Here is a 3033-nt window from a genome sequence, read left to right as displayed (position 1 = left end):
ATTTTTTAAATTATTCACTTTTGAAACTGCCCACAGTTTCAGGAACTGGGTTCTCTCAGCCACTAGGGGATAAAGAACCTGAGATAGAAGTTTTGAAATACAAAGAGAAAACAGGAAGCCAAATTGCATCCCAATCAAGGCTCCACTTTATTTAGAATAAGCTAGGATTTTTATAGTCACAGGAGAGACCGAAACCAAGTCTCTGGATTATACTGCAAAGAAACTTCAGGTGCCAAAGTCCCCAGGTTTGAAAGATCTTCAGATGGTGGGCATACTCAGGCAGTGGGCGTGGTCAGGCGGCTTCTTCAAAGATGAACCAACAGTCAATAGAGAGCATCTGTCTTAGCTCCCAGGTATTAGCCTTCAAGCAGAGGCTGCCAGAAGTCCTCTGCCTGAGGTGAAGGGGAAAGGTAACACGCTGTATGTCCTGCTCACTATCCCCCTCTCATTTACCCCCTCCCACAATCCTTTCCCCAGACATCCCTTCTTCTCTGAGTGGGTGGGCATCACTGGGTATTCCCCCCACCCTGGCACTTCAAGTCTCTGCAAGTCTAGATGCTTCCTTTCTGATTAAAACCAGACAAGGCCGCCCATGTAGAGGAACATATCCCAAGTGCAGGCAAGAGCTTTTGGAATAGGCCCGGCTCCAGATGTTTGGGACTCATATGAAGACCAAATTGCACATCTGCTACGTATGTGCAGGACGCCTAGTTCCAGCCTCTCTATGTATTTTGGTTGGTAGTTCAGAGTCTGAGAGCCCCTGTGGTCTAGGTTAGTTGTCTCTGTTGGTCTTCCTATAGAGTTCCTATCCCCTCAGTGCATACAATCGTTCCTCCTTTTCTTCCATAAAAGTCCACAAGCTCCATCCTCAGCTTGGCTGTGGGTGTCTTTAGGCCTCTCAGTTAACTGCTGGGTGGAACTTCTCAGAGGATAACTTGCTCCTGTCTGCAATCATAACAGAGTATCATTAACAGTGTCAGTGATTGGTGCTTGCCCTTGGAGTGGGTCGCAAGGTAGGACTATTTATTGGCTGGCCATCCCGTCAATCTCTGCTCTATCCTGAATCCGTGCATTTCTAGGAGACAGGATAATTTTAGTTGGGTGAGTTGGTTTCTCTATTGTTTCACTGGGGTTCTTATCCAGCTACAGGAAGTGGCCTTTTCTGGTTCTATATCCCCAATGTAGTGAGTCACAACTAAGCTCACCCACATTGATTCTTGTGCACCTTTATTGCAGATCTCTGTGTCTTCCTGGAGAAGCTCCCCACCTCCTCACCTCAGTCACTTGCACTTTTCCATTCATTTTCATGGCAATCTAGCCATCTTTCCTGTCCTTCAACATACCTAATCATGAACACACATTACCCTCACCATTCCCTCTCCCTCTATCTGTTTCTTATGACTAATTTATTCTCTCTTCTTATTGAGTTTCAAGCTTCCTAGCTTGTGCCTTCCTTCTTGTTTACCTTCTTTGGATTTGCTGAGATTAATATGGTACCTGTATTTTATGGCTAATATCCACTTATAAATGAATATATACCATATATCTCCTTTTGGGATTGACTGGGTTAGCATGTCACTCACAATGGATAGTCTCAAGTTCCATCCATTTGCCTAAAAAATTCATGATGTCTTTGTTTTTAATAGCTGAATAGTATTCTATTATATACATGTACTAAATTTTCTTTATTTTTCAATTGAGTGACATCTAGGTACTTTCTAGTATTTGTTTGTTTGTTTTTTGTTTTTGTTTGCTCATTTGTTTTTGTTTTTTGTTTCTTGTTTTGTTTGTTTATTTGTTTCAAGACAGGGTTTCTCTGTGTAACCCTGGCTGTCCTGGAACTCACTCTGTAGACCAGGTTGGCCTTGAACTCAGAAATCCACCTGCCCGTGCTCCCAAGTGCTGAGATTAAAGGCGTGCCAGGCAGTTGTTTCTAGATTTTGTCTATGATGAATAAAGCTTCTCTGAACATAGTTGAGAAAGTGTCTTTGTGGGATGTTGGAGCATTTCTGGGCATGTGCCCAGCAGAGGTATAGCTGGACCTTCAGGTAGAACAACTTCCAGGTTCCTGAGAAACTGCCAAATTAATTTCTAAAGCAGGTGTATATGTTTATACTCCTACCAGCAATGGAGTAATGATTGCCTTGCTCCATCATGCCTTCTTTTAAATAATCTTTCCAAAGGGGAGTAAAATTCAAAGCACGATTTAGTACCTGGTGAGGGAAAGGTAAATTGTGTCTGTGTTGGTTCTGTGACAGATTCTCCATGCTGAGCTTGATGTGGGATTGTATTTGAGGCAATTAGAGGGTACAACAGGGCACGGAGAGTTCTCTGCTATTGTGTATTTTCCAGGGAAAACTATTCAGATATGGATTTAAGCCAATATTAAGCTGGGTCTTTATTACCCAACCTATAATTGGTGTTCAAGGTATTTTAAGAACAAAGATCCTTGAGTGTAGTGATGGCTCAGCAGTAAAAGCACTGACTGTTCTTCTAGATGTCCCTAGTTCAATTCCCAGCATCCACATGGTAGCTCACAATCATCTATAATGGAATCCAGTGTATTCTTCTAGTGTGTGTCTGAAGACAGATACACTGTACTCATAAAAATAAATAATAAATAAATCTTTAAAAAGAGAGCAGAGACCCTGTTCTAGGCTGACATACTTCTGTTAAGAAGAACAGTTAGACAAAAGTTTAATAACAGAAATCAAAGCAAGGTTAGTACATTTAGAGACCTTTCTAGATGTATGGGCTATAATGGATGATGTTTTATTTTGGTGTTGGCTTGTGGTACTTTCTACCTGCTGAGTTTTATGGCCTGAATGGTACATCCACCATGAAGTCAGTTGTCCTAAAATCCGAGGTCCTATTAAGGTCTGTGTTCCTCTACTATCATCCATGGTGCTATGCCGCCAGTGTCTGTTTTTATTGTATTATTTAAAAGCATAAACACTTGATTTGGAGCAGTGGTTGGATTGAGTGGGATTTGGTGAACCTAACCATGTGGACAATTGCAAGGGGTCTCCTTGC

At 41.9% G+C, this 3033-nt stretch overlaps 1 pseudogene; it reads right to left on the bottom strand.

Moving 5' to 3' along the window:
* The window catches only part of LOC116091698, a 14936-nt pseudogene extending 13628 nt beyond the window's left edge, over positions 1 to 1308 (bottom strand).
* Positions 1309 to 3033: the final 1725 nt, after the last annotated feature.

This window comes from Mastomys coucha, unplaced genomic scaffold, assembly GCF_008632895.1.
Source record: "Mastomys coucha isolate ucsf_1 unplaced genomic scaffold, UCSF_Mcou_1 pScaffold15, whole genome shotgun sequence".
In the NCBI taxonomy this organism is placed as follows: Eukaryota; Metazoa; Chordata; class Mammalia; order Rodentia; family Muridae; genus Mastomys; species Mastomys coucha.
Note: the sequence above shows the minus strand (reverse complement) of the source record. Positions and strands in the feature narration are given on the sequence as shown.